The 20,096-nt window shown below is 43.3% G+C and overlaps 1 protein-coding gene across 5 annotated transcripts in view; it reads right to left on the minus strand.

The window, feature by feature from the left end:
* The window catches only part of SHROOM3 (shroom family member 3), a 320,350-nt gene that overhangs the window by 90,282 nt on the left and 209,972 nt on the right, over positions 1-20,096 (minus strand). The window lies entirely within an intron of this gene.

Consider the following 20,096-nt stretch of genomic DNA (forward strand, 5'->3'; position numbering starts at 1 on the left):
AATAAGAGAGGAAAACGTGGATGATGAAAAATAGAGAGGAGGGAAGATAGAGGAAGAGAAGGGATGGAGAAAGGAAGAGGGGAGGAATGAGAGATGGTAGCTGCAGGATAAAAGACAAGGGGGGAGCGCAGGAGGGAGGATAGAAAAAGGAACATCTAGCTCCTAGAAACATGAAGATGTGCTGGAACACATATGTTAAACACACAGGGAAGAACATACACCAGCCTTTGATGGAAGTTACCAGAAAGAGGTAGCATGGGAGAATGTTAACTTTATTGTTTTACTTTTATTGTGTCATAGTATTTGCCATAACATCAAATAATAACATTTTTTAAAAGTAAACTCTACCCCCAGCGTGGGTCTCAAACTCATGACCCCAAGATCAAGAGTCATGTGTTCCACTGACTGAGCCAGCCAGATGCCCCAATAACATCAAATAAGAAAACATTTAAAAATAAGGCACATCATAAATAAGCAATTATGAAGAAGGAGGAAAACTATCCAGCAAACCTGCCTTTGATTGTAACTTGGGCATGTCACAGCCTGAAGCTTTAACCCTTCACCTAGATGCATAGTCTAATAAATAGGATATTTGTTATCGGAGGGATTTATGTAATGCGGGGTAATGAGTTTTCAGACAAAAATTTAATAGAAAGTTGTGAAATTCAAGAAGTTATCAGATTTATACACCACCAGCGTCTTGGATGACAATGTCTAGAAAGTCAATAAATGTCAACTAGGACTGCATTGACTGATAACAACTTTCACTAGTTCTGGTCGTACTGCTCATATATGCATATGATCATCATTTGTTATCGCTGTGTCACCAGTGACATTACACCCTTTTCTGGACATAAGGAAATAATTTCTATGCCTTGAATAATCTGAGAGTACAATGTACAGAGAGTCCTCTTCTGGACATGATTTAGATGATACCAGCAAATTCCACTTATATTTTGATTGACAGAATATCATTTGGGAAGTTTCGGGACAGCCTAAGATAAGGTTTTCCCACTGACTTCCCTCCCCCCTTCTCCTTCTCTTTCTTTCTCTCTTTGACCCATTTCATTTCCGATACCACTGGCTGAGTGCCTGCAGAGTGCCAGACTTTGAGGATATCAAGTTGGATGAGGTCCTAGCCTTGACTTCAAGGTGCTCATCAGAAACTCAGACATCTAAAGAAATTATTTCAGTACCACAAGATAAGAAGAGAGTGTGGTTATCAAAAGTATGGGCTGGATTAAAGAGCTTGCTAGCTGTGTGGAAGGTTAATTGATCTTACTAAGCCTTAGTTTTTTCCTCTAAGAATAATTATACCTCCCATAGTTTTTTGTGAAGATAACATGAGATAGTTATTGAGTGTGTGTCTGGGGGGTGGGAATAACTGTTCGTTATAGTCCTGTCTTTCCTCCCAGCCAGTGCCATCCATCGACCAAAGAAAGGGTGACTGAGCAGAACTCATAGAATAAAGGCAACCAGGCACAAGTCTTAAGATTTTTGAGAACACTCAATTAGAGCCAGTTTTCCCTCCACCACAGACATTACAGCTTTCTAGGACTAACAAAGAAGGGCAAGGCGAGTCGGAGAGAAGTGAAGGGGAATTAGAAGCTAGAGCAACTCTGTGTCCTATGTGGGACAAGATGGTAGCTCCAGAAAGGCTTAGAGATTTGAGAGCAGAAAGCATGTGGGCCCTGACCCCAAGCAAGAGTCTGGAGATCTGGCTTAGTCCCAGAGTCGTTGGAAACTCGGTCAGGAGTAGGAGTCACAAAGAAATGTCTGTGTGGTGTGCTTAGGCAGGAGAGAGCTTCATGCTTCCCACCAATCCTCCCAATCAAGAGTGGTCCAAGAGAGGCATAATGTTTCTGGTAAGGCCAAGACAGCATAGATGCTGGATGGATCTGAGGAAGCTGTAGATACCACTGTCCCAGCTTGGATGGTCAGCAGACACATCAGACACCAGCATAGGGAGATGGTGACATGGAGGCCAAAGGTGCAATTTCACTTAGCCTCCCTATGACACACACACCTACCTGCCTAAGGCCCTGACAACTCTCCAGCAGCCCCAGAAACAGGAGGAGACTTGGAATTAGCTGATACTAAGTTTCTCTCTGACGAATGAGGTCTCAAAAGAGAAATTACAGTCAGTTTCTAAAAAAGAAATGGTTACCTTCTTCCATAACTGTGTTTGTGGCTCAGGATTTGTACCCACCAGGGGTGCCTGAGGGCTCAGTTAGGCGTCTGACTCTTGATTGCGGCTCAGGTCATGATCTCATGGTTTGTAGGATCAAGCCCCACGCTGGGCTCCGTGCTGACTGAGCAAAGCCTGCTTGGGATTCTCTCTCTCCCTCTCTCTCTGCCCCCCCCCCACTTGTTCTCTCACTCCCTCTCTCAAAAATAAATAAACACTAAAAAAAAAAGGTAAAAAAAAAAACCAAAAACATTTGCCTGGGTGGCTCAGTCGGTTAGGTGTCCAATTTAGGCTCGTTATGATCTCACAGCTTGTGAGTTCGAGCCCCACATCAGGCTCTGTGCTGACAGCTCAGAGCCTGGAGTCTGCTTTAGATTCTCTGTCTCCCTCTGTCTCTGCCTCTTCCCTGCTTGCTGACTCTCTCTCTGTCTCAAAAATAAATAAACATTAAAAAATTTTCAAAAAAAAATTTCTACCCACCAAACATATAAAATAAGCAGCACTGTGTGGTTAATATGTGAGAGCTAAAAAAAAAAAAAACAAATGATAGCTATTTTTTATTTTGAGTAATCTATGTACTGGCAGCAGAGGAGAGGCTATGTACGGCAGGGAAGAATATAGAGATGTTTGAGAGAGGTCCTGAAGCACGTGCATGGGCTGACTGGCATAACAGGAGGGGAGAAAAAGGTCAGGTCAGAAAGTTTGAAGGTCCCAAAGCCAACTGGGGGTCAGCAAGTAACACGGCTAGGCAGGGAGCAGGTGATAAACAGTGTAGATGGAGAGGCGGATGATGGGAGTGAAGCCTTCTGGGCTATCTTCAGGACTTACACTTTATCTCGTAGGCCATGAGAAGTCACTAAAAGTTTTACACCAGTGTCATGACCAGATCGGCACCTTTAAGAAGTCACACTGATGGTGAATGGAGTCACAGTGATGGAGGAAGGCTGAATGGGAGGTGCAGGCCTCACAGATTTTGACCATAAGGCCTAAGGGAGAATCCCAGTCCTGTGAGGCCAGCATTGCATCATGGTTCAGAGTACAGTCTCTGGAAGCAGAATACTTGAACTGGAATTCTGGCCTCAGGCTCTACTTTGTGACCTTGGGCTGGTCATTACCTGCCCCATGAGGCAAATTCCTCATCTATAAAATGAGAGCTTAAAAACTGAACCTGATTCACAGGATTGCTGGAGGTTTCGTGGTAATAACTCCCCATGAAGCACATAGAATGGAACCTGACATAAAGTAAATGCTTATTGCATTTTAGCTCTTATTAATTAAGCTGCACATAAAATCATGATTAGCTTTATATGGGCAAATGATGATTATGGTGGATAATTATGGTAAAATCTTTTTTTTTTTAATTTTTTTTTCAACGTTTATTTATTTTTGGGACAGAGAGAGACAGAGCATGAACGGGGGAGGGGCAGAGAGAGAGGGAGACACAGAATCAGAAACAGGCTCCAGGCTCCGAGCCATCAGCCCAGAGCCCGACGCGGGGCTCGAACTCAGGGACCGCGAGATCGTGACCTGGCTGAAGTCGGACGCTTAACCGACTGCGCCACCCAGGCGCCCCAATTATGGTAAAATCTTCAACGCCTGGTATTCATTTAAATGTTGGTCACCAAGCAAAACTTCAGGAAGAACATCTTCCTTGTAAATTTACTTATAAAAGGCACAGGTCAGGCTGCAATTCAGACTAGCCCGCACTAGTGATTACAGTTGTTTGTGCTGGCGTAGGTGTTTATCCTTTTCAGCTCCGAAGCTCTAACAGGGTTGATGTGAACTGCTAACAGCTGCTACCTCCTGTTAGCGGAAGCAACCTCCTAGAGCAAGGTGAAGTGCGCTTGGTATGTGAAGGGCATTTGACTCTTAGGAAAAGGCATGTGATAGAGGTGACACTGAGTACTGACGGCCCAGAATCCTGAAAGGTAAAACTCCACAAGTGACAGGTCGTTAACAGCCCGGGTTCATCGGGAGTGCAAACACTGGCGTGCCCTTGTCACTGGGGAGAATGTACACGGGGGAAGGGGGGAGGCGGTGTGGGCAAGGGCAGACAAGGCTGAGCCAGTCAGCATTCTCAACCTAACCAGTGCCTGAGCAGAAGCACCAACATGATCTTCTGTCAAGGAAAGCAAGTATTTCAGTTGATGTCCAAGAAGCATCAGAACTGAGGATTAAAATCTTTTCTGGGACATGATCCGAAATGTTCCAATGGAAGCTTTAAACATTTTCTCTTTCCGTGGGCGCCTAGGTGGCTCAGTCGGTCGAGGGTGCGACTTCGGCTCAGGTCACGATCTCATGGTCTGTGAGTTCAAGCCCTGCATTGGGCTCTGTGCTGACAGCTCAGAGCCTGGAGCCTGCTTCGGATTCTGTGTCTCCCTCTCTCTGCCCCTTCCCTGCTCACAGCCTCTCTCTCTCAAAAAATGAATAAACATTTTTTTTTTAAAACACAAAACTTTTCTTTCCAGAAAAATGTTCATATGTTTCTGAAGATATAGATAAAGATAAATAAGGATTTGGGGGGAAATCTGAGGAGGAAGAAGCATAACCCATTTAGAGATGGAGTTCAGTGCAATTCCTGTCATGGTTTGCACTTTTATTTGGGTAGAAACTGCTTCTCTGAGAACCCACATGATGATTGGTGGGGAGTGAGTGCCACTGAGACTGTGCAGGAGCTAAGAAAGACTGAGCGAAGGGCAGACCTGGGGTGGAAAACACCTGCATGCCCGGAGGGCGGTAGGTGGAGAGCTTTAAAGCAAGTACCTGAATCTGATCACAGGTGATACCTAAGGAGAGAGTAGGTATGGAAATGGAGACTGGTGTGATGTTTTAAGTTGGCATACAAACTGAACAGCTGATTTATAGAAATCTGTTTTAATGACTAAAAGTATGTTATTCCACTACGTGCTAACCTCTGATTTATTTTTGGTTAAAGCAGGTCTGCTTCCCTGACCAAGAGAATTCATCAGCGTCACCAGCAATGGTTTCTTTATAACAATGCAAATCATCTACAAACTTTTTAAAATTTTTTTTAACGTTTATTTATTTTTGAGACAGAGAGAGACAAAGCATGAGCGGGGGAGGGTCAGAGAGAGGGAGACACAGAATCTGAAACAGGCTCCAGGCTCTGAGCTGTCAGCACAGAGCCCGATGTGGGGCTCGAACTCACGGACCGCGAGATCATGACCTGAGCTGAAGTCGGCCGCTTAACGGACTGAGCCACCCAGGCGCCCCTACAAACTTTTTTTTAAAGCTTATTTATTCATTTTTTGAGAGAGAGAAGGGGAGAGACAGAGGATCCCAAGCAGGCTCCACACTGCCAGTGCAGAGCCCGATGTGGGTCTTGAACCCGTGAACCATGAGATCATGACCTGAGCTGAAGAGTTGGACACTTAACCGACTGAGTCATTACCCACCCCCACCCTCACCACAAATCACTTTTTAAAAGAATTGTTCAACGATTTGGCACTTTTTGTCTTTGCCTTGTATCAGAATCTTAGCCTTTCAAAAAGGATGTCTTAATTTTATTCAAAGCATCAAGACACCTGTTCCACTGGCCAGTCTTTCTTCCTAAGACTGTGTTATATGAAATCTTGACCACATATAAATATTTTAAACACTTAAATTTCATCAACATTGCCATATACTGCTTTAAGAACAACCCAAGGTGCTATAGAAGTGTAACTTCAAGAGACAAAAACAAGTTGCTGGGGTAAGTTGCTAGGGAAAACCAATTGGAATTTTTGAAATGTAGATGACTCACTTTGATGATTTACTGCTACTAAGGTTTAGACAATATGGTATTTGATGTCTACATGTTTTTCAAAAGGGCTTAAATCCTCTTTGGTGCTTTAGGTTTAAAAAAAAAGTCACCTTATCTTCATTTGTAAGCTTATTTTTGAAAATAAAATTTTCCACTAGCTAGTTGGCAGCTTCACTGGTCTTGAAGTATTAACTTCTCTGGCTCCCAAAAGAAAAACAGAGAAATTAAATGTAGCTCCTGTTTACTTTTTTGGCAGTCTCACTTTATTGACTTAAAGAAGCCAATTCATCTCCCCTTATTCTTTAAAAACCCACAAGCAATGTGCTTTTAAAAAGGATTCTAGCCACTGAGCATCACGCTAATAGTTCATTTTCTAAGATCTCTTTCATACCCCTCAAGTCCCACAGTTTTATGTTGTACTTTCACATGTAGATTCAGGCGATGAAAAAAATTTTTCTTTACTCTCCAGCTGATTTGTTTTTAAGCCCAACTTTCTCCCAGTAGGTGTTCAGGAAACTGTTCTACTCTAAGCCGGATGTCAGTGTTATTTCACATACTTTAGTGCTCTTGCCTAGGAACCAGAAAATAAGATGGGAGAGAAAACTTACGTTTAAAGTTCTTGTAATCAGCACCTTTGGGAGGTGTCTGGAGTGTGCTTATACTGACCAAAGGCGAGGACGTAACAGCGTCCTAGGCAGATCTCGGTAGACTGTTGGCTGCCATTTTTTGCTGGTAGACCAGAAAGAGCTGAGCCACAGCCTATCAGTTATAGTAAGAGCACCCTTCATTTTGTGCCTAGTACTAGTCCCGCACCATGCCTCAGGCTTTATATACCTTAGTTCTAACTTTTACAATAATACCTCGAGGTTATCACCAGTCCAATTTTAAAGACTAGAAATGAAGCTCAGATTTTAAGTAACTTGCCAAAGTGCAACAGCATCTCGAGGACAGAATGAAGAATCTGACTCTAAAGCCCATGCCTTGTCCTTATAACCATCCTGGATGACCAAGATAACACTGCAGGTTAAACTGCTTTAATAATAGGACAGGTTTTGTTTTCTCCTAGGGGGTGAAGGAAAGTGAACATATCCATTCTCTACAGGCAAAGTTTTTATTGGCATTTAGAGCACCAAGAAAAAGAAAACTACTTAGAAAAAAACCCATTTGCCTTATGAGTCTAATGGAGGATAAACAAAGGGCCATTTCTCTCTAGAACGATCTTTTTTTCCTCTTGGTAAATGGAAAGTTACTTTCTTTTCCTTTAAAAATGATGCCTTTTCCCAAATGAAGGTCACTTAACTTTGCCTGATTCCATCCTTATTAACTCAGCTATAAGGGAGAGTTTTGCTAACTACCTTTAATGAATCCAGTAATTACCATTTTTGCAAGCATGCTTTGGTTTCCCTCTCTGGAATTTTATTTACCTACCCGCCACCCCCCCCCCCCGCCCGCCCCCTCTCTGGGTTGGGGTGAGATTCCTTCCTCAACTCCAATCTCTCTTCTAAGGAATTCTAGCCAACCTCCCAGGACCAGAAGTATGTTTATTTCACAATGAAACTTCTCTGATCCTTAACCAAAAGCAATTTCTCTCTCCTCTGAATGTTCAAAAATACATAATTTAATCATCAACTATTGCCTTTATCACATTTTACCTTGAATACAGCTATTGGTGCCATTAAAACAGAAATCTCGGGGCGCCTGGGTGGCGCAGTCGGTTAAGCGCCCGACTTCAGCCAGGTCACGATCTCGCAGTCCGTGAGTTCGAGCCCCGCGTCGGGCTCTGGGCTGATGGCTCAGAGCCTGGAGCCTGTTTCCGATTCTGTGTCTCCCTCTCTCTCTGCCCCTCCCCCCCGTTCATGCTCTGTCTCTCTCTGTCCCAAAAATAAATAAACGTTGAAAAAAAAAATTAAAAAAAAAAAACAAAAAACAAAAAAAACCCAGAAATCTCCCCTCCTAGACTAATAGTGTTTCGGGAGCACGGATTGTCTGATGCCCATGGTGTGCAGCATGTGTCGGTATTGGGTAAATTAATGTTCCTAGACCATTATACACATGGCCATCACCTCCTTTTTGAGACCAGGTTTTTCTTGTCCCCCTTTGTTTATAAGTCATCTTCTTTCAAGATCTTTCCCCAACTGCTTTAACCATTTCCCACCCCAAATTTATGAACTAAATTTTTGGTGCTTATTATATACTGCTTTGAAGCACTGTTTGTTTTATTATGTGTATGCCCTGTATTCCCAATTAGAGCTACTCCTGGGGCCAATGTCTATCTGGATGATGGGATTATCACTGTTGTTATTAATGACTTTGATTTATTGAATGCTATTCTCACGCACTCTGCTGAGGGCTTCATTTACCTTATCGTATCCCTGATAGAACACTGGGGTCCCCTGGCTTTGTTCCTCAGCTTGCATCAGCCCTCAGCCTTCTTTACTGTAATACAGTCCAGGGGGTTGATGACTGGATGGTGAGATTCTGGAGGGCAGGGACCACATCTTTTCTACTCATCTGGGAACTTACAGTGTCTATTGCCATACATGATAGAGAATAGATCCCCAAAAAATATTCCATTGCAGGTTTTTTTTTTTCCATTTCCTTTGTCTTGGATTAGGAGTTGTTTGTTTTTTTAAAGTTTATTTATTTATTTTTAAGTAATCTCTACACCCAATGTGGGGCTTGAACTCATAACTCTGAGGTCAGGAGTCACCTGCTCTTTTTTTTTTTTTTGTTTAAATTTTTTTTTTAATGTTAATTTATTTTTGAGAGACAGAGAGAGAGAGTGTGAGCAGGGGAGGGACAGAGAGAGAGGGAGACACAGAATCCGAAGCAGGCTCTGAGCTGTCAGTGCAGAGCCCGATGCGGGGCTCCAACTCACAAACTGTGAGAATCATAACCTGAGCTGAAGTCGGACGCTTAACTGACTGAGCCACCCAGGTACCCAAGTGACTCACTCTTCTGACAGAGCCAGCCAGGCACCCCTCCATCAGAGTTTTGGAGCTACATAGCTCACAAAACAAACAGTGGTTTAAAACCTAGTTTTAGAAATACCAGTGTTTAATTCCATATTCCTATCAAGTGAGAACTCTTCCTCTGTCTGTACTGGAACTGCCAGATTAAGAATTTGGCTATTTTTCCTTAAATCCAGCATGAGATCCCCACTCTTCAGTAAATGAATGTGCTTTAGGCAAAAGAATGAAAACCTGTGTGCCCTGACTCTGAGCTTCCCAACATGCTCCCCGTCTGCGTCCCACCTTGCTCATCTCTGGTCTACGTTTGTATTCGTCTCTGAAGCGAGCAATGGTCTCCTCTCCGTGTGCTGGAATGAAAAGATCTGATCAGAACCTAAAAGCTCCCCCACAGGAAACTGTCTGAGCCTGTGATTTACATCCCTGGTTTTCTTATTAACTAACTGCCAGCCTCCAGAAAACTGGAGCCAACCCAAGTGGGGACCCTGGCAGCTGGTGTGAAATGTGACACCAGAGACCAGCAAGTCATGGCTGCTGGAGAGTGGGGGGAAATGCGGAGGTTTGCGCAGGAGGGAGAAAACGTCTTCTGGAAGTTTGATGTGTGCTCCTGGGAAGGAGTATAATTCTGTCTGATTAGAAGACAACTCACCCTTGATCACTCTGTTAGACAGACAGCCAGAGACCAGTCTGCTGAAGGTTCAAGGATAGGATTCGTTTCCTCCTTCGCCTATCTCAGAATGTGTAGGAGAAGGGAAAAGATAAGTTACCTAGAGAAATGTGAAGAAGCGATCACAGTTCATGGAAAACAGGTATCTTTTATTTTTCATAAACATTTAATTTTTTTACTTCCTGACATGTGAGGTCATGAGAACGTTATACAGAATCAGAAGAATCCATCTTTTTAGTTCTAATTTAAAACAGTGGGGGTGCCTGGGTGGCTCAGTCAGTTAAGTGTCTGACTCTTGATTTCGGCTCAGGTCATGATCCCAGGTGGGATCCAGCCCCGCGTCACGCTCTGCGCTGAGTGTGGAACCTGCTTAAGATTTTCTTTTTCTCTTCCTCTCCCCCTCTCACACACACTCTCTCTTTCTCTCTAAAATAAAACATAAAAAATAAATAAAAGCAACAGTAAAGGGGGAAATGAGATACTGTTCAACAAGCATCACAGTTTCAATTTAAGGAGATGGAAAGTTCTGGAGATCTGCTGCATAACAATGTGAGTGTACTTAACATTGCTGAGTGGCACACTTTAAAATGGGAAAGATGGTGGGGCGCCTGGGTGGCTCAGTCGTTTAGGCGTCCGACTTCAGCTCAGGTCGTGATCTCACGGTCCGTGGGTTCGAGCCCCACATCGGGCTCTGTCCTGACAGCTCGGAGCCTGGAGCCTGCTCCCGATTCTGTGTCTCCCTCTCTCTCTGCCCCTCCCCTGCTCGTGCTCTGTCTCTCTTTCTCTCTCTCTCTCAAAAATAAATAAACATTAAAAAAAATTTTTTTTTTAATGGGAAAGATGGTGAATGTCATGTGTTTTTACCACGACTAGAAATTTTTATAAACTTAAAAAAAAATTAAAGGATAAATAAGAAAAAGAAGAAAGTAGCCAAATACATTCTGAAGAGGAAAATACATTACTGCTCCTTTGGCTGCTATTTCTTCCCCATCCCTGCCCTTTTCTTTCTCTTACCAAGCTGCCTCACAGTTACACATCAATATCCTTTGTCTTTATGTGGACAAAAGAGGAAAAAAAAGAGAAAGATGTAAGAGTTTGCAGATGCAGAGAGGAAGGCTGTGGAGAAATGTCTCTTTCTGAACCACCAGCCAATTGAATGTTTTAAAAATTACGTATGTATAATGGGTTATGGCGGAAGACATGTTTTTTTAAATTTTAGATAAACTTTTTTTTCACAAGTGTTTTTTTTAATATCAAATTTATTGTCAAATTGGTTTCCATACAACACCCAGTGTTCATGCCAACAGGTGCCCTCTTCAATGCCCATCACCCACCCTCCCCGCCCTCCCAGCCCCCATCAACCCTCAGTTTATTCTCAGTTTTTTAAGAGTCTCTTATGCTTTGGCTCCCTCCCTCTCTAACCTCTTTTGGCCAAAGACATTTTTGAAGTCTACACAACAGACTAATTGGGTTCTTGCTACTGGATTCCAGATCACAAGTCTGAGAGAGATCCCGGGAGCTAACAGGACAGTCATGCCAACAGGCAAAATAAAGAACATAAGAATCCCAACCCAATTTCCTTTCAAATTCTCTTCCTATCCCCACCCCATCCCATTTGTTCTTTCTTATCCAGTTGGGACACTAGTTTATATTGACTGATTTATTTTAGGGAAGGAACTGTTTTTAAAATCTATCCTAGTTTAGAGTTTTTTCTTTTGGAGATAAGTGTTTGTTGATCAAAGCAACAAGCAACAACTGTTGTTTTAATTTATGTTTCCTTTAGTTTTGCAAATTTGGGAAGGAGGAGGGCTTTTTTTATAAGAGGTAATGAGGCAGAATCCTCTTAATGGCAAGGATATTTTCTCACCAGATTAAAACCCATGTATGCTAAAAAAAAATAATAATAATGAAATAAAAGTAGCTTTTCTTAAGGGAGTAAATAAATTTTAAAGCAAGAAACATCCCACACAGTTTGAGCTTACTGTTCCTATCAATACAAGCTGGGAAGGGAGGTAAACAGGGTATTTTCTCTCTCTCTCTTTCTTTTTTTTTAAGTCCCTGACTTGAAGTAACAGAATTAATTTACAGTAAGAAGAATCTGATCAAAATATTTAAGACAAATGACTGCTAACGCGATCACCTTAAATGCCAACAGTAGGGACAGATTTTTTTTCTGTTTTATTTCTCTCTGAAAATATATTACCTTAGTTTACTTTAGGCAAATGAACTCCGAGCTTTGTATGAACATCACTTCATTAATATTTATCCCATGCATGCAATTAGAACAGAGAGTCTTGTTAATGTTCATTTTTTTTCAAAGAGGGATAAATAATCTTGACTTTCTCAATGTATCCTTACTACATCGAGCTCCCATTTCCTATATCAGAACTCTGAGAAATACTCTTTCCCTTAAGTGTGGAGGCATAGAATCACGTAAATAACAAAGTCAATACCAGTTAAACCTGTCTCTCTACAGATTTTTCTTTCTGGGTGTTTATCCATCTAGCACACATGTTTTATTGAGCAGCTACTAGGCCGTGGGTGCCGTGTGATGGAATCTGTCTGGCAGGCTGGAGGACTGTAGGAAGGCATCCTAAACCAGAACTGATGAAATGGGAAAGGACTCTCAGCTGAGGTCGAGAGAGTGAATGGGAGTTAGCTGGGCAAAGAGAATGGAGGGAGGAGAGCTCAGGAAGACCCAGGAATGGGACGAAATCAGTGCGGCTGGAGAGGAGCCCAAAGGAGGAAGTGGCTAAGGCGGTGGACAGAGCCCGAGGCTTGAGCCAGCCCTGGACGTGTAGGTCAGGTCCCAGTTAGGAGTTTGAAGCTTAACCAAAACGCAATGGGAAAGCATTGGAACACTTGAAGCAGAGGGACGGGGTCACATCTGTGTTTTAAAAGGATCACCTCGGGGCGCCTGGGTGGCTCAGTCGGTTGAGTGTCCGACTTCGGCTCAGGTCATGATCTCACGGTCCCGTCCTTGAGTCCAAGCCCCGCGTCAGGCTCTGTGCTGACTGCTCAGAGCCTGGAGCCTGTTTCGGATTCTGCATCTCCCTCTCTCTCTGACCCTCCCCCGTTCATGCTCTGTCTCTCTCTGTCTCGAAAATAAATAAATGTTAAAAAAAAAAAAATTAAAAAAAAAAAAAAAAAGGATCACCTTGCCTGCAGTGCCACTGGTGGGAAAGGGACAAGGCCAGAGCCCAGTCAGGACACAGCTGCGGGAGTACCTCCTGGAGGCGATGTATTCTCTCCACCCTGGAATGTAAGCTCCAGGAGGGCAGGGCTTTTTGCTTGGTTTACTTCACTCTAACTCAGGCACCTGGTGTGTGGCACATAGTAGGTGCTCAAAGATTTGTTGAACAAACAATTAAATGGCTGGCATAGGGTAATGTTGGAGAAGAGTAAAGGGAGGGGCACATGGAGAGAAAAATGATAAATCTACGATTCAATAGCTATGTGTGTTTCCCAAATAAAATGCTAACTTTAATAAAAGTGTACAAATCAGTGATGTTTAATAAATGCATACAGTTGTGCAGCCATCACCATAATCCAGTTTTAGGACATTTCTACACCTCAGGAAGTTCGCTTGTGCCTAACCCCTGCCCCGACTCCCAACCTCTAGCAACTATTGATCTGTTTGTTTTATAGATTTGCCTTTCCTAACGATTTCAAATAAGTGCAAACATAAACTATGTTATCTTCTGTGTCTGGCTTCTTTCACTTGGCATGTTTTTGAGGCTCATGCATGTCGTGGCTTGTTTCAATAGTTCATTCCTTTTTACTGTTAGTTTTCCATTATAAATATGCCATATTTTGCTGACCCATTTCCCAGGTGACAGACGTTTGGACTGTCTGCACATTTTCTCTATCAGGAATAGCGCTGCTGTGAATATTTGTGCACAAGTCTTTGAGCGGACAGGGGCCTTGTTTGTTTGGATTAGATGCAGGAGTTGGTGAGAAAAATGGAGGGGTCGAGGAAGACACCCAGATTTCAGGCTGGGGCAACTGCACGGGTGACAATGCAACACACTGAAACGGGGGGGAGCGGACGTGGAGCAGCTGTGATGGGAAAGTGGCCTCGGTTTGGGGCAATGGCCTCTGAGAGAGGAGTGGATATCCCCCGCAGGCAGGTGGGCATATAGATTTGGAAGGTGAGTTTGCTCAAACTAATGTCTAACAAGGGACCATTTTTTGAACGGCTTGTTGCACATTTCAGATTTATTTCTCTGGCACGGGCACCAGGGTGGCTCAGTCGGTTAAGCATTTGACTCTTGGTTTCAGCTCGGGTCATGCTCTCACAGTTCCTGAATTCAAGCCCCACGTCGGGCTCTGCGGTGACAGTGTGGAACCTGCTTGGGATTCTCTCTCTCTCTCTCTCTCTCTCTCTGCCCTTCCCCTGCTCTCTCTCTGTCTCTCTCAAAACAAATAAGTAAATAAACTTAAAATAAAATGTAAAAAAAGATTTATTTCTCGGTCATCATAAAAGCACTTCTCTGGAACTTAGGCTCTTCTCTATATCAACCTGACCAAAGAAGAAATTCGTAAAGACACATCGCATGCTCACTTTGGTTTGCATAATAATTATAATAACATCTTCTACCTGCTCGGCATTTCCTTTCTGAAAATTGTGGTAAAATGCACAGTATACAGCTTGCCACCTTAACCATGTTTACGTGAGCAGTTTAGGGGCCCGAGGTACGTTCGTGCTGTTGTGCCTCCATCCCACCATCCTTCTCCAGAAGGCTCTCATCTTCCCAAGAGTCGGTTACGCGTCCGACTCCTGGTTTCGGCTCAGGTCATGATTTCACGAGCCCCGCGTGCATTGGGCTCCTTGATGACAGTGCGGAGCCTGCTTGGAAACTGCACTGATTAAACACCAACCGCCATTTCCCTGTCCCCCCCATCCCCTAGCAAGCACCATTGCACTTTCCGTGTCTATGAATTTAGCCACTCTAGGTACATCGTTTAAATGGAAGCATACAATATCTGTTCTTGTGACTGGCTTGCTTCACTTACATGTCAAGGCTCATCCCTGTCGTAGCATGTGGAAGATTTCCTTCCTTTTTGAGGCTGAACAATATTCTGTTCCATGTATGTAACACGTTTTGCTTATCCATTCATCTGTCACTGGACACTTACATGGGTCGCTTCTATCGTTTTTTTTCCTTCAAATGTTTATTCCTTTTTGAGAGAGAGAGTGAGAGACAGAGAGAATGTGTGGGGGAGGGGTAGAGAGAGAGGGAGACACAGAATCTGAAACAGGCTCCAGGCTCCGAGCTGTCAGCACAGAGCCCGACGCGGGGCTCAAACTCACAAACTGCAAGATCATGACCTGAATCGAGGTCAGATGCTTAACCAACTGAGCCACCCAGGTGCCCCTCTCTTTTGAGTAATGTAAATAATACTGCTACAAATTTATCTCTTTGGGTCCCTGCTTCCTTAGCATGTCCATTCAAGGAACTAAAAGATATGAGAGTTGAAAGATCATCATACTTTAACTCAGGCAAGCTGTAATACACCATCACTTGAAATAATAGGTGATCACATGACCAGTTCAAAATTATAATTACAAATATCCATCTGTACTGAGTGAGGCCAGAACCTTTTCCAGCTTTTTTTTTTTTTAATTTTTTTTAATGTTTATTTTTGAGACAGAGAGAGACAGAGCATGAACGGGGGAGGGTCAGAGAGAGAGAGGGGGTCACAGAATCCGAAGCAGGCTCCAGTCTCTGAGCTGTCAGCACAGAGCCCGACTCGGGGCTCGAACTCATGGACCGTGAGATCATGACCTGAGCCGAAGTCAGATGCTTAACTGACTGAGCTACCCAGGCGCCCCACCTTTTCCAGCTTTAAGAGACACTGGGAATTACCGGACTTTTCCTAACCTCCAGACCCACAATGCAGCAATCTGCTCTCTCTCTCTTTTTTTTTTTTTTTCTTTTTTAGGATTTTGGAGATACTATTTTAGCCCAAAAGGAAATCCCTTATAAAATTCTTGCTTTTACCCATAATCCTTAGGGTCCTGAAAATGACCCACTTCTGTTTGGTTGTGTGATAAAGCGTTCGGTGGGAATTTCCGAATGCACTTAAAGTTTTCTGTGGTATGTCAGGTCAGGCAGGTCTGAGCTGATACAGTCGAATTCACCAGGACAGCACTTAACAGGGAATGAAGTTATGACATGGGATCAGGATGTCATGCCAGATGTCAGAGAGAAAGATTAGACATAGCAAACACCAGGCAGAGGTTCTGAAGGAAGGGGCAAGCCCTGTCCCGGCTCAGTTAACTTGTATCTGTCTCTCAAAAACGCCACACTCTCCATACATGAATAGGGCAGGCAGTTGGTGGAAAATACTAGAACGGGGCAGTGTTTTCATTCCACCAGGCTCATGGGAGACTAATGAAAATTGCCAGGAATTAAGCTAATAAAATCAGCAAGCTTAGATAGCCATCAACATCAGAAAACACCATTTTAGGGGTGTCTGGGTAGCTCTGTCCGTTAAGCGTCCGACTCTTGGTGGCAGTTCAGGTCATGATCTCACAGTTGGTGAGTTCGAGCCCCTCATTGGGCTCCTTGATGACGATGCAGAGTCTTCTTGGGATTCTCTCTCTCTCTCTCTCTGTCCCTCCCCCACTTGCTTTGTTTTTCTCGAGATAAATAAACTTTAAATTAAAAAAAGAAAGAAAGAAAGAAAGAACATGCCATTTTAATTGTAAGAGATGTGGCAAAAAGCAGCGCAGTCCACAGGAGAGTCCAACACTCCAGCAAGGCCCTGGCTCTCTCGGCTGCTAGGGAAGGTAAACTGTATGGATCTAGGCCTTAATAGTACTCTCCTCCCAATGGCTCTTTCTTCTGTCAGTGTCTAAGCTCTAGGCCCAGGGTACTGAGGGAAGGCCAAAACCCTCCTAGTGCCCCACCCTCAACTGGTATGGAGGGTGGGACAAGAAATTAAACACAAGCTATCAGGGGCAGGGACATAGGAGATTTAAAAACAAAACAAAACAAAAAAAAACCACCCAGGATCCCAGCCAGGTCACCACACTGCATGAGTAAGTAAGTGCCTCATAGGCAGAGCTGTGGCTTTTCTGCAGACCGGAAGTGGTTCATTTTTACTCAAGGCCTTCAGAAGTCCTGTTACACAGGCAACAAACCTATCCCATCAATTTCTGGATATCATTGTCAGCTGAGGAAAACCCGGGTGACAAATGTAGAAGCCTTAGTCCCTTTTAGGGAGGGACACCCTTCTCTCTACATCAATGGTTCTTACTTCAGGCTGCACCTCTGAACCACCTTGGATGCCTTTATTATTTATTTTTATTATTATTGTTTAATGTTTATTCATTTTTAAAAGAGACAGAGCATGAACAGGGAAGAGGCAGAGAGAGAGACAGGGAGACACAGAATCCAAAGCAGGCTCCAGGCTCTGAGCTGTCAGCACAGAGCCCGACGCGGGGCTCAAACTCACAAACCACGAGATCATGACCTGAGCTAAAGTCAGAAGTTCAACCTCCTGAGCCACCCAGGCGTCCCTAGGATGCCTTTAAAACCAGAAGCCCAAGACCAACCCCAACCAAAGGAGTCAGAATTTTAGGCAATGATCCCAGGCACTGTTATTTTTTAAAACTCTCCAAATGATGCTCATGTGCAACCGAAATCCATAATCACAGCTGTCAGTCAGCTAGGGATTCTAGCTGCAGAAACTGAAGAATTACCCATTAACAACTGCACATATTTCATAAGGCGATACAGAGTTTCTTCCAAAGAAACACAACTTAGGAAGCTGGATAAGTTAGCTAGGGCCGCCATAACAAAATACCAAAAACGAGGTGGCTGAAACAACAGAAATTAGTCTTCTCCAAGTTCGGGAGGCTGAGTGTTCAAGATCAAGATGGCAACAAGTTTGGTTTCTCCTGAGGCCTCTCTCCTTGGCAGGCAGGTGGCTGCCTTTTCACTGTGTCCTTGTACAGTCTTTCTTCCTTTTATAAAGACATGAGTCAGGCTGGATTAGGGCCCACCCTAAGGGCCTCATTTCCACTTAATCACCTCTTAAAGGACTCTGTCTCTAAATACGGTCACATTTTGAGCTGCTGGAGTTTGGGACTCTAACAATATGAATGTGGGAGGGTACAAAATGCAGCCCATAAGAGAAGTTCTTTATTTTTATTTTTTTTAATTTTTAAAAAATGTTTTTATTTATTTTTGAGACAGAGCGACAGAGCACGAGCAGGGGAGGGGCAGAGAGAGAGGGAGACACAGACTCTGAAGCAGGCTCCAGGCTCTGAGCTGTCAGCACAGAGCCCGACGTGGGGCTTGAACTCACGGACCATGAGATCATGGCCTGAGCTCAAGTCGGACGCTTAACGGACTGAGCCACCCAGGTGCCCCAACAGAAGTTCTTTAGATGAGAAGGTGCTTTTCCTAAATAAACCCTTTGGCTTCACAAGTACCAAACGTTTTATTTACTTAAGCTCAATTTTCAGAATAGCCCATTAAAAAAGGTATTTTTTGAAATTATACGAATGCTGAACACTCCAGATAGTAACTATGGGCCTACAGAGAAAATTCTGTTTTATGTATGTGTGTATGTATGTATGTATGTGTGTATGTATGTATTTATGGAAGAGAGCGTGAACAGGGGAGAGGGGCAGAGAGGAGAGACACACACACAGAGAGAGAGAGAGAGAGAGAGAGAGAGAAAGAGAGATTCTTAAGCAGGCTCCATACTCCACACAGAGCCTGACACAGGGCTCCATCCCATGACCCATAGATCATGACCTGAGCCAAAACCAAGAGTCAGAAGCTCAGTGACTAAGCCCCAAGAAAATGCTCTTTTAAGTGGCCAGAATTAATGTCAGGGAGTAGCTCACCTGTTTTAAGTATCTGGCTCATTCTCTTCAACTGCTAGGAAGTAAGAGCCCAACACAGTTGGTATGTATAACCCAGATAAGAAATTGTTTGAACAGTTAGACAAGGTGTCTCAAAACTGTAGCTTAGAGTGAAGTCGGTGTTATGACTCAGATTTCTGTAGAAACCAAGAAGGAAAATGGGTGAAGTGAACCAGGGAAATGGGGGCACATGTAGCACCCATGCCCTGTCTACTTGCAGAAAGTGGGTGCACTATTCACAGGAAAAGAAAAGTGGACATCCGGGCTTGTATGTGAAATTTTTTGGCTTTTATATGTTGGAAATTAATTCAAATAAGCAACACTACCATTCTGCGGGCCAAATAAAACACAACTTCAGGAGAGATTGGGCTGGTTTGCTGCTAGTGATTACCTCTGGTGTAAAGCTAATCTTAACTTGCCAAGTCTTGTGACATTGCAACCGCCTTCCTTAGAATCCATCTTCAAAACCAGGGGGCTAAGAGTTTCTTGAAAAGTCGGGCATACAATTCCTTTATTCCCTGTTGGAGGAAATGCAAAGTGCCCATGTCCGGTGAGATTTCAAGCACAGAATTAAGGACTCCGAAGACCATAGCATCTAAACAGGAGAAGGTCAACTCCACTGGCTCATTTCCTCCCTTAGCTAGTTTCAAGCTGACAAAAGATAACTTTTCTTGGAATGGATTTAGCAAGTTTAAAATTCGTGGTTTGGAACTAAGGAAAACACTATAATCTATGCATAATTTTCAATGTGTTCTAGGTTGCCAGAGATTTATATGGTGACCTAAATCAACAAATCTCAAAGTCCCTTTGCAGGATCAGACACCTCTCTAGAAACAAGGAGGCATTCAAGTGTGGTGGATAATTCAAGTGTATTCTAGCCCGGGGAATATAGAGCCATGGCTCTGGGCTCATCTCTAAGTAACCAACTGTACGAATCAATTTCTCTGATCTTTAGCTAGACTGTAAAGATCTTGGGACTTTTCATCCTTAGATCCTATTATTCTAGTTACCAAATTAAAATATTAGTTTTCAATTCTGTAAACACCAAGACATGACACAAATCACTTGGTTAAAGCACTTTAACCTGCGTCTCGATTGTCTAGCGTTAATATTGCTAGTTACTTAACTTGATCATTTTGAATGGGGCTGTCAAACTCAACATTGGAGAAGCACTTAGATGCTTTCAAATGTAGTAAGTTTTATAAATGCACAGAATACAAATGATAAGGGATAATTATTAAAACCACGGTAGGTATGATTCTTTAGGATAAAAATATATTTGAAATCTCTAGCTTTAAAAGCAGCTGGATAATGGAAAATGATGTTTGTTTTAAGGCTTCACCATGGAGTGCTGTGGTAGGCAGAATTCTAAAGATGGCCCCGAGATTTCTGTCCCCTGGTTATTCAATCAAACATTAATTTGGGTACTGCTGTGAAGGGAGTTTGCAGATGCAATTCAAGTCCCAAGTCAACTGCCCTTAAGATACAGAGATTATTGACTAAGTCTGACCCAAACAGGTGAGCCTTTTTTTTTTTTTTTAATGTTTATTTATTTTTGAGAGAGAGCGAGAGAGCGAGCGCGAGAGAGAGCTCATGTAAGTCGGGGAGGGCCAGAGAGAGGGGGA

Source organism: Leopardus geoffroyi, chromosome B1 (assembly GCF_018350155.1).
Source record: "Leopardus geoffroyi isolate Oge1 chromosome B1, O.geoffroyi_Oge1_pat1.0, whole genome shotgun sequence".
In the NCBI taxonomy this organism is placed as follows: domain Eukaryota; kingdom Metazoa; phylum Chordata; class Mammalia; order Carnivora; family Felidae; genus Leopardus; species Leopardus geoffroyi.